The sequence below is a fragment of the Echinops telfairi genome, unplaced genomic scaffold (genome assembly GCF_000313985.2).
Source record: "Echinops telfairi isolate 266 unplaced genomic scaffold, ASM31398v2 ScPeMD7_7457;HRSCAF=8495, whole genome shotgun sequence".
Classification (NCBI taxonomy): domain Eukaryota; kingdom Metazoa; phylum Chordata; class Mammalia; order Afrosoricida; family Tenrecidae; genus Echinops; species Echinops telfairi.
The window spans coordinates 20,045,107-20,045,562 of NW_022111357.1; positions in this window are offsets into that span (position 1 = coordinate 20,045,107).

A 456-nucleotide genomic window follows, 5' to 3' on the forward strand; every position below is an offset into this window, starting at 1 on the left:
TGTGTGTGTTTGTGTGTGTATCTGTGTGCTTAGCAGGAGTTCGAGGTCTCAAGGTGCAGACTCACAGGGGGGACGAGGCTGGGCTGACGTGGAGGCTGAAGTGCCGTCGAAAGAGCTGGGGTCCAGGAAACCGTGTCTTCCCTGGGAAGCCCACGTGCGGTGGCCTATGGTCCAGGCACCGATGCCAGGCTGGGGTGGCGCTGGGCAGGGAGCTTGGAGCTGTGGTGAGGGCAGGAGCAGGCCTGCGGGGAGCGGCCAGACTGGGGCCACCTTTGAGGCTAAGGGGATGAGGCCGGAGGCCCCATCTCCGTTCCTGGCATCATGGGGCCCCAGCAGCCTTCTCTCCAACGAGTTCTCAGGGGCCATGACCTTGCTGACGAGCTACTGCTCTGAGGGCAGCTGCCCTGGGACCCGGGACTTGGGTGGCCGCGAGGCACAGGCTATGGCCCCTGCTGC